The sequence below is a fragment of the Calliopsis andreniformis genome, chromosome 6 (genome assembly GCF_051401765.1).
Source record: "Calliopsis andreniformis isolate RMS-2024a chromosome 6, iyCalAndr_principal, whole genome shotgun sequence".
NCBI classification, from domain to species: domain Eukaryota; kingdom Metazoa; phylum Arthropoda; class Insecta; order Hymenoptera; family Andrenidae; genus Calliopsis; species Calliopsis andreniformis.
Genome location: NC_135067.1, coordinates 10365937 through 10377100, shown reverse-complemented (window position 1 = coordinate 10377100; position 11164 = coordinate 10365937). Strand labels below are relative to the sequence as shown.

Genomic DNA, 11164 nt, shown 5'->3' with positions numbered 1-11164 from the left:
GCTGTGTACTTCATATTTATGAAAATTCCTCTGGAGTCTCTCAATGCGAAATAATGCGGATAGATCAGCCTTTCATTTCCTGACTCCTTTTTTAAACCTGAGCAATCAAAATATTATATATTACATTTTAAATATTTCTTTCTTGGCATAAAATGTACTTAAATAATTTCCCTAGTTCAAAGATCCTACAAAGTTAATTAAAATTGATAAAAGTAAAAGGTTATGAAAATCAAAGCTTAAAAATAATAGTAGTAACTAAAGAATCGTGGCAAAAAATTCTCAAAGCGAGTAGTGCTACGGTCACTACCGACGTCGACTTTACGAAGCGAAATATGAAGATTTACTTCATTCTTGCTTTGTCATATGACTATATGTAAAACTGGATGTCTATTAGCTTATTTGCTAGTACGCAAATGTATATTAAACGATAAAAATTGTGAACATTACCGTACGATCTAGTTCAGTCGAATGATCTAGCAGTATCCTCTTGCTTCAGAATTTTTTCTATCGTGCAATAAACGCGATTGTTCTCACGAAAACACAAAAAAATTGAAATATCGAAGTTACAGAAATAAAAATTGAGCAGTATGATGAAGAATTAAACGTTTGTTCTACAGAAAATTGAATGAAAATCGGGAGACGATCTTGACGCCTAGAAGAGCACGAGGAACTGCTAAATAACTGCGCAAGCGTACATGCGTAGTAGATGTCACGTGGTCGTCACGTGACGATGATTTAAATTTAAATATTCGTATATTCTTCAAATCAATATCATTTTCATGTAAAAACTATGTTTGTTTGTAATAACTATTAAAAATATAAATTAGTCGCATAACTTTAATACCAATTTTATAATTTAACATATTTTTTAAATAAAACACATTATTTTATTATTTAATTTGTTTTTATATCAGTTGTAGATATAATTAAATGTACAAAAATTATGACATTTTACTTGAGGAAATTCAGACTAAAAGTTAATTGATAAAAAATGATAATAAAATCCATCTTGCCAATATGCTTTATTTAAGATATTTCAAATAGTTAATAGGATTCTAAAATATGAAAGAAATTTAACTAAACGTACAGTCACATCCTTTGTAAATTTAATTATTTATTGTCTAATTGAATAAATTACGTCATACAGTTATCTTCCTCTAACTTCCTTTAACTTCCTCTATCTGACATCTTTAAAATAAAAATCATAAGTTCAAGGCCTATTTCATTACATCTGTTATTCTAAAAAGATCTTACATTACATCTTTCTCTTTAAATTTCATTCAAAGGATACACAGACACACATATTTATGGTCTTATTTCTCGTGCCCCTTTTGTCGTTCCCATTATCCAACCTTTTATAACGTCTGTTACTCTTTGCTAGGCCCAGTCGCGATCCATTGTTCCCGTTGGCCAGTCCTTTAAGGGATCAAGATCGTGGCCACCTTTGGAAATTTATGTTCTGTCAAGGAATACCTCGCTGCGTTCCAACCTCTGTTTCGCGCTTTATGCCGCCACTACGAAGGCCAATTAGAATGCCTTCGTACGTATCGTTAATCATATGGTCGTTGGGGTTCAAGGTAGCGCCTCCCGGGTGTAATCGTGGGTGTGGTGAGTGCGATTTCAAAATTCAATTGTCCAGTCTGAGCGCGATATCGCTTTACTCCTTATGTAAATGCTTGCTTTCTCTATAAACCTTGCGAACTCGACGTGTCGCCCGCGAACGAGACGCAGGAAAAAATCACGGACATTGCTTTAACCTGCATTTTAACGGCGATTTATTTCCCGACGCGTTTTATCGCGCCACGGTTTCTTGCGCTCCCTCATGTTGCGCTCCCTCATGGCCACCATATCGATTTAGGCACCGATTTCTTTCACAACGCTTCGTTTCTTTCTATTTCCTCTTTCACGGGCGCGATCAACGTTCTTGATGATCTTTTTATATAACCGCTGGAGCCAAGAACTTCATTAGCCGAAACACGTCGCGTAATTGAAATTGAATTATTACCCTTTTCGTAAGCCCAAGCTGAGTCGTTCGAATAAAACGATTTTTTAATCAAGGAGCGCAATTTTATTGGCTCGAGGTGTGATGTTATTGTAATTGTATAATTTGTTTTAACTTCTTTGAGTGTTAGATAGCGTAGAAAATTGACTGTATACTTTGCGTTCTCTATTTGTGGACTATTTGTGAACTTTTTTTTTTGTGAAAGCTAATTATTGGCCTTAAACAGACTTCTTGTCGCCTTTTTGCCATAATTAGAAATTCCAGCTTTTATTACACTGATGTGTGTAATAAATTAATGTCCATGATTTGAAGTTACGTATCTATTATTTAATCACTGAAATTAATTTATCGAACAGAAATGAAATGAAGGTTTTCTTCATGGTTTTCAGTCGTGCTATATATAGATATTATCAGCAGTTAAAAATTTTTTAAGTGACTCGTAAATTATTATTTTTAATTAAAAAAGAACAAGTTCTAAAATTAACCTTGTTAGTAATTTTCTCCCAGTTTCTTTAAACATTTTGAAACAAAGAAGCTACATTACCTTTCATGAAATTAAACACACAGAAATTCAAAATTTAAATTTAACGTATTTTTGATGTTTTCATTCCTATTGTCTCTTGTGATTTTTAAAAAGCCTCCCATAAATTAGATTCATTTAAATTACTCTAAATAGTCTGTAATGCTAACATTCCCGCAATTAAACGAACCTTAAGTGATCTAAACTTTGTGGCACACAGTGGCAAGTATCTTACCATTTTTTTCCCTAATAAGTATTCAGCTTAACCGTGTATTTTGTAACGAATGCGATTCAGAATTACAGAATTAATCACGCGAAGGTTTGCACGCGCAGATACGCGATCTTTCAATTAACCGCCGCTGGAAAGAGGAATTACGGACGATCTGCTTGCCAGATGTCGGAGGTGGAGAGAAATAAAGGTTCTCTGGTGGATCGAAAGGACAGGTTACATAATATGCATCGGGCGCAAAAAGTCACGATTTCTCGGTACTTTCGCGTTGAATACGCTCCGAAACGCTCCGTTCTTTCGTTTTTTTCTTTCTGAACGACCCGACGCGTCCTGCGGACATGTCGTACCTCATTGTCGGTGACTTCAACGACTGTTCTCTCGCTGCGGGAATTCCGTTATCCTCGAAGGATCAAGGAGAGTGTTTGAATGTCGAAATGGTGCCGAAAATCGCACCGTCAGCGCCATTCCTGGCGCAATTCTAGTCCTTCATTTACTCCATTTGATTCGAGATATGAAAATCGATAGTCTTATTTAAGTAAAACGAAATGGATCTTCTTTCATTGTTTCAATGAAATACGAAATTAGAGGGATTTTTGATATTATTTCACATGTATCTTTATTATTTATCCAACGATTAATTAGCTATAGTATTTCTTTCACAAGTAGTGTACACTTAGCTGCTTCAAGAATATAATCTCGAAAGCTGACTAAAAAAGGGACACTACTCATCCTTTCCAGGTGCCTTTAGTACACATTTTATTGAAGCAGGAAATCATAATAATTTCTGTGGTAACACTGTTGGCATGGTATAAAATATCCCAGTACATTTGTGTTGTAAGCATTTCCTGTCATTTAATTATTACTGTAGGTTTAAATAGATTAGGAAAAATTGCAGCCACTGTGACCACATTTTCAACGATTATTTCCAAGATATCTTTTAATCAAATATCATTAACTTACACCCCCTTTCATAGGGGAAATTGCCAGGATCCCATTCATCTCTATATTTGTCATTAACAAGAGTCTTCCTTGAAATTGAAAAAGTGAATCACCTAAGGCGACAATTGCACGATTGATCGCGGATGCGAAACGAGAGCGAGATCCGCTAGATCTCAGAAAACAGAGGCAAGAATTGGCGAGTGGGAGAGCTTACGACAGTCGCATATCCGCGTGGTACTTACGCGGCATTTGTCGCCCTGTCTGCTGGAACGATAAAAGGAAATGGCCTCTAGTAGCCCCCCGCGTGTGTCTGTACAATCACTCTTGAAAGCACGGTTCACCTAGATATGCTAATACGATTAGAAAAGAGCTAGGGGACACTCAAGAGGCTTTCCTTTCGGACCCGACCCGGTAAATTACTTGCTGATATCAAGTCACACGTGCACCGTTCTCCTCTGCACGCAACCGTTTCGCATTTGTCGAAATTACTTATCAGTCTTCGCGACAACGACCTGTGGATCACTGGCAATCTGTTCGCGAAAGTTTGGTACATATTACTTGGAATGGAATATTTCAGAATTTAATTATATTTAGATAGATTAGATTTGATAATTGTAAATCAGAAGTATCAAGATATATGCATTTGTTGAGATACTCAAGTTACTTTGAAATTAAAAATCTGCATATCTCTGTTTATTATTTATCTTCATTTTATTTATTCTCCTTGCTATTACGTCTATTTTCAGATAAAATGTAATGGACACACTTGACATTGTTATATACTTGAATATTGTGTTTGATAATTATCTATAGAAACAATTTTTACGAACTTCCTTATCTTTCAAATTTCATAGCCTAGTTTTGAAATTTAATAAACTAAAATATCGAAATAAATTGAAGATAAGAGATGTCCATCTGAATAGACGAAAAGTTTCTAACTTCTTCCGCGTTCGTTGATGCAACGGCGTGATCAAAGAGTAGCCAGCGACATTTAACTGATTTTTCTTGATCAAAGTGTTTTAAAGTTCAATCGTCTTGCGCAATCCTAGTATTGAGGATAAATTGCATTTTAAATGCTCAAGGTTTTAATGAACTGTTCAATTTCTGTTACTTTGCATTCCCCTAAGATTATTACACCTCACCATGTTCTACTTGCCATTACTGTCTCATCCTCGTCTAATTCATAGCACGCATTGAAACTCAGCCTGTAACTAAATTGCAAAATGCTAAGGTGATGTAACGTAAAGGCTGGCATTGTGTTTATCAGGCTACAATGAAGTACAGTTATTCTTCATTCGACGTTTTTTACCCACGTTAAAAAAATGAAAAATATATTGCTATCTCGTTTAGAGTGCTTAGTCATTTTTACAAGCTCGCACGTTTGACATTTATCGCTAATAATGCATTCAAGGATATCAATTTTTTCTTCCTTAATATAAAGGCTAATAAAGTGCTCTATTAGCGATTAAGTCGTCAAAAGAATGACACTAAAATTTCAAGCTCATCAACGATTGATTAATGATCGTCAACTATGGACGGTGAAAGTGTTATCATCTCACAATGCCACGTAACAGGGTGGTATTGTCAACGTGGCTATCTACGTGCTACCAGAACTGACTGGCACAACAATACGAGGCTAGCCATGGTCTCTGCATAACATTAACACCGCTCTGTCGTAACTTTATTATTGGCCACCGCTGACCGTGCCTGTAAGTATACCAAGGTATAGAAATACGATCATAATTACGGACACCGTTTACAATTTCCGTCTAAACCCTTGCCCGATAGAGACAAGGAATAAGCAGAGAATTAATTTGTGTACATTTCATAGGGGAGACCGTAATTGTCTGACAGTCATTTTCTAATTTTGTAATTTGCGTGAAAATGTGAAGTTCGGTTACATTGAAACTTGCTTAGTAAACGGTGAGTTGCAATGTTTAATGAGCGATAATTTGCTTTAGTTCAGTTTCTTAAACACGGAAAAGGGAGGAGCCAGTTTTTAATTATCTATATTATAGAGCTTAATGAAAAAATATGGTTAACTTTATGAGCGTGTTTCACTATTAATTAGCGCATTATGTCACCTTTTTTTCTTAAAAAGAGATCGTAAATATAAGTTTTACCGCGCACACTGTGCTTACTACACATGCGCATAACGATAGCTGCGCGGTTGCGTCGCGATTTAGGCTGCGTTCCTACTTATAAATTTATTATGTAGAATATTCGTAATATTCTTTCTTTAACACCTTTTTAAAGGGTGACATTTAATGTTATAATATTCTTAGATTTGAATAGCAAGAAATTCTTGAATTTTCATATAAAATTATTTCTTTAGTATATCGCTCCTCGTTAAGTCACTCCATTATTTCGCTGAGTTTTCCTTCCCCTTCATTTTTATATGAGATTCTGTTTCTACAGAGGCGCTAACGTTAAAACGATTGACAATCTCATCGAGCCACGGTTCGTCAGGTCGAGCGACCCGCAAAAGAGTCATACACTAATAACTGGAGCAAAGCTTGTTGTGTAAGCCAGTGGGTGGCCGCCTTTCTCTGCTGTTGCCAGGTTTAATGCGATCGTTGTATGCGAGAACACCGATTTCTGTAGCTGTCGGATCAGATTCTTTTTGCGCTGCGACATTATATAGGGGATATCGGCTTTGTGTATTAATTAGAACGGCCAAACGAGAAGCGAGATATTTTAATTATACGCTGCTGTCTTAATTGTGCTTAATTACGGTGTCGGGGTAACAGTATTCCCGACGAAAGTCGATATCATCACAGCGAAATATTAAGGCTACATGTTCGCAAAATTACCATGACATTGATAGAGCAAAATTTCATACCTCTATTTTGTTTCGATTAAATACTAGAAAATATAATTGTTAAATTTCAAATGTATTAAGAATGATAAAAATTAAGATACTTGAAATGTGTTTTATGTTGCAGCTTCCACACGTGGGAATCTGTCTTTAGGTAGTGATTTATTTGGCAGTTGATCTTTCTGTTAAGGTTTCTGTTGTAGGAGCAATCTATGGTCGTTCGAGTTTTTCCGAACAAGAATTATGTGAGCCTAAAATCTTGAACCTTATTTTAAGTACTAATGCACATTCTCATAGATATGTGTTATGTGCAAATATTCAAAAGAAGTAGGTAATTTTCGTAAAACAATTTTTTAAAAAATTTCTATTAAAATACTTAACACTTATCTTCATTAAAAATGAAGTATTCAACTATATTTCTACATATGCAATAATAATGTATAAAGCACTAGAAAAATTTAAAAAAGTTTTCAAAGTCAATCTCTATTAAATTGTATATATAGGTATATTAAATTATACTTACATGTGGGAACGTGACTTTAGCTTATCAATCTGAGTCACGATTGACTTAAATCGCTCTCATCGTTAAGAATGTATTTGACCAATCGGGCGAAGTTGTTTTTGTTGAGAACGAATATATGCCATTCCATTTCGCATATCGAACAGAATTGACAGAAAGTTCGACTGGTTTCGACCGACAGAACTGAATTCGAGCGGCGAGACAAGAGGTAACGAGTGAATTGTCGCGAAGGCCATCCAGCTCACTTTTCCCTCGCACTTTTCTCAGCTGATTCGTGGCTCTCGTTGCGGCACTCTCTTTCTCTCCACCTTCCTGTCTGTTCTATTTTCATTTCGATCGTATCCAGTCGAAGGAAAAGTATGAATTCCAGACTTATCTCAATGCCGTTTAATGGATATTTTTTTCTCCGTTTTGAAAAATACAACTCGATCTATTGTACTTGAATCAATCATTAAACGCATATAGATTCTTAACGACGTTACGACTTTTACCTACTCTATATTACTCTGCTTCAAATAAGTTACACAACGATCGACTGCGTTAAAAGTTTCAGCTTGATATATAACGCGATCTTTATTATGGATGATGTAATTGAGTAAGAGAAAAAGAAAACAGAACATAAAGAGTAAAGTTTTTGCAAATAAATTTTAAAAAGATCATAAAATTTTATTTGTAGGTTTCGATTTTGTAATTGCAGCCGGAGATAGGAAATCATACTGATGTATTTATCACGCCCACGGTCTGTTATTCGAATTAACGATTTCGTCAACAGCTTTCGAAGCACATTAATCTATATCTCTATTGATCTTGAGCAGTCAAGGTAACTTGTCTTGTTTAGTCTGGCTGACTTCTCGAAATAAAAGAAAAATGGAATACAAGATGTACTTACCTGAATTGGACATGAGTATTTTCAAAAGTAGTATGTATCACTTTTGAGAGTTCACTTCATAAAAATTCGAGTTATCCCTAAATCTTGAATCTTTCGTGGAGCAAGGATGAGGTAAGAATCGTTAAGAGCTGCACAGAAATATCACAAGTATTCGCGATGTATCGATTTCTTCCACTACTTTTGTCTTTACTCCCCTTCTTTTTGTACGTCGCGTCGCAGAGTAATTATTAACCCTTGAAATGCAAGCATGTAACCTCGGCTTTGCCTTTTATTGAATAAAGCGACTTTAATTGCTGATATATTTGGTTTCTTGTTATTGGACCAGGAATTTTCTTCTTTCGTTGCGTAATGAACAATACCTATAAAAAGAAACATTATGAAATATAGGTGTCAGAAATTATTTCGTAGATGAAGAACAATAATTTATGTTGACTGCTTAATTTTCAGTTCATATTATTTACCTATGCTTTAAAAAAATTTTAGCCGCGGTTTATATTAAATATTTTCTTACCATTATTATGAACACAAGTAACACGAATATAATTACTTGTATATTTCTACAACTATTAAATCATCTTTCTCTTTGCCAAAATTTTGCAACCTTGAAGTCACGCTCATATATTATGAAACGCCTTATATAACTTATATACCACCTACCACAGAAAAAATTTAGAAATTTTTCTTACCCACATCTGACTATTGACATTGGTAAAATAAGCAAATATAGAAGTCATTCGTTGCTGCTGTATTCCACAAAAAAAATTAAAATCTATCAAATTTAAAAACGATATATCTTCTGCTCTATATTTTCATCTAATTTCAATTTTATTGCCTGTAGATACACAATTTTATTCTACCCACGAATCAATAACATAAATAACATCCAACGCCTAAGTGATGCAACTAGGCTTCACATTTCTGCATCGTTCGATGCATAACTCTACTGACTCAATTATAAAACCGTTACAATACCGTTTCCAAAGTGTATGCCAAATTATTTTTTAATCGAGTGGCCAGTCTCCTTGGATTTGGTACCCCTTCCACGGTGACAGAATATCGCCCCGAGGGGGAGGGAGGGCGTCCGAGCGAGGAGGCAGAGCGCGCTCGAGCGGGAAGGAGAGAGAAAGAAACGGATTTCGAGCTAACAGGAGGGATAAGAAACCCATGCACGTACTCGGTTTCCAGTGGAACGACGACTTTAGTCCGACGACCGCTTCCACGGAGCGAGGTTGACAAATCCCCTCTGCTGGAACCCTGGACCGTGTTCCCGCCGAGTGTACCGCGACGAAGGGATTCGAATCGAATTTCCCGCTTCGCTCGAGTCCCGAGGAAACCGATTACGCGGAAATTTCGAACAGTGCCAGTTACTCCCGGAAGTTCCGCGAAAGTGTCGTTCTACCGTGGCATAATGACGTTTACAATGATCAACGCTTAGAGAGAGAGTTCATATCGTCGTGAATCCTAATCGAGCCGCGAGTTTCGAGGAAATCGATTGGATCGTTTGTTCGTCCCGAGGGATTTTTAGCCAGAGCTTTGAGGGAGCTCGCGAGCTACTCTAGCGACGATCTAGAGTCTCGTCCGCAGAAACCACGAGGTGTTTGGAAACCGATCGCGGCACGTGCCGGTTTCTACGCTCGGCCTAGGAATTCGTGACTCGAAGAAATCGTGTTCTGTGCAATCACGGTTATTTTCGTGCCTTCGCGGGAGGAGGGGGAGAGAGAAAGGGAAAGAGAGGGAGAAAGTGTTTACCGGTGACGATATCTCAGGTGGATACGATCGGAGGAGATAATTGAGACGATCTAGAGAGGAGATCCCGTTGGTGGACGAAGCGCGGGATCGATGCTCGATCAGGTGGTACCGAGGATGCGAGACTCACGTGTCAGGACAGAATGAGTTGTGCCGATTGTGGGGAGGCTGTGTGCGTTAACATGCGCGAGATCCTGCGTGATTCCAGGGACCGATAGCTCGATCCAGAGGTGCAACAGGGAAGAGATTCGGCCGCTGTCGATCGCTCGAAAGGTCGTCGAACGAAGATCGTTACGCGGGTTAGGCGGCGCTTGCAGGATACCTCAGGTTCGTCACTTTGTGTCCTTGGTTCCGCTGACGCATGCTGGCTGAATCTAGTGGCGGTATTTGTTTGGTCACTTGTGGTTCATTTGCATTATGTTTCGATAGATAGTTTATTGGAAACTGTAGGCTGATTCATAGATGAGTTGTCTGTATGTAAATTTTTTAGAATTAAGCGAGGTGTTGGAAATATGCGAGTCTTTTGGTTTCTGTGATAATTCTTTGGGTATTGTTTAAGAAAATAGCTGATTCGTTTTAGAGTTGGTATTCTGGTTTCTTGGAAAAATAGTTTTTAATTACTATTTCTTTAGGTGTGTAAAGGTGTCATGTCAAGTCTGCAAAGGTTTCAGAAATTAATTATGTCTACTAGTTTTTGCACAAAGTTTTTGTAAGTAGGTACATATGTACCTCCAATATGTGTTTGTTTTTAGATCATTTCTAACAGCTGCGCCTTGATTTTTAATACATAAATACTGTTTTGAAAGCAGTTAAACTAATTTACTGCAGTAACTAGAAATAGAACAACTAATCCTCAGTTTATAGTTCTTGCTTCGAAGTGTAACTATTCCTCACGTTCATGCAGTTCATAATGTAATACAATAGTTGATAATTAGTATTTAACCGTTTTGGTAATTGATACTTAAAATTTGTTGTGTAATCACTGATTACTAATCAGTCTTTAAGGGTTTTCTTATTATTTTATAATATAGATATTTGATACAGGTAATAGTTATAATACCACGAATATAATTTTTTCATAGTAGTCGAATCTTATGACGACTCTCCAAAAGCAAAAAATGAGAAGACACTTTCGAAATACTTATTTGTTCTTTGATTATCGTTTTAAAGTGAAATTTCTCCTCATTTTGTATACATGGTCAATTTAGAAAATCATAAAATACTTTTGCTAGCCTGCAGTAATGCACAAATAGCTTCTAGGTATGTTAGTAATGTACACATCTATATTAATAACTTCTCAATCACACTTGAGGTATCAGCAAAGGAATAAATTCCTGTATTTAGCCCTTAGTAATCAGTAATGACTCATTACTTTAATCGTTACAATTTCCTGATTTCTAATCTGCAAATTCAGGAAATACATGAATTAAGGTTTCTTGTTAATTGGGAGTTTATGGACATTGAAGTCATTAATGTTAGCATACATAGCAATGTGTAGATT

At 36.4% G+C, this 11164-nt stretch overlaps 1 protein-coding gene across 1 annotated transcript in view; it reads left to right on the top strand.

Annotated features, from left to right (window-relative positions):
* Positions 1-9401: 9401 nt before the first annotated feature.
* Positions 9402-11164, top strand: part of LOC143180304 (uncharacterized) — a 46830-nt gene continuing 45067 nt past the window's right edge. The window contains exon 1 of the mRNA XM_076379934.1: positions 9402-9990. The gene's annotated coding sequence lies outside the window, so the exon portion shown is untranslated. The remainder of the gene's footprint in view (positions 9991-11164) is intronic.